Here is a 292-nt window from a genome sequence, read left to right on the forward strand (position 1 = left end):
ATATATATATGAATGATTGAATTTATTGGGGGTGACATTGGTTAATCCTATATAATAAAAGCCTAATATGCTAAGTGTCCGGTCAGCCATTCAACCAATCAAAGCATAATATGCTAATGATATGCTGAGGCTGCTCAACCGCTCGCTATGACGTGCACTGAACACCAGGGGGCAGACGCTCTGACCGGTAGGTTAGCTTACTGCTGGGGTCTGGCCTGTCGGGACTGAGTGAGACAGGCCAGACACGCCCTGGATCCCTCCCGTGGTTCCTCCCCAGCTGGCCAACCTCCTG

This window comes from Myotis brandtii, unplaced genomic scaffold (assembly GCF_000412655.1).
Source record: "Myotis brandtii unplaced genomic scaffold, ASM41265v1 scaffold622, whole genome shotgun sequence".
Classification (NCBI taxonomy): Eukaryota; Metazoa; Chordata; class Mammalia; order Chiroptera; family Vespertilionidae; genus Myotis; species Myotis brandtii.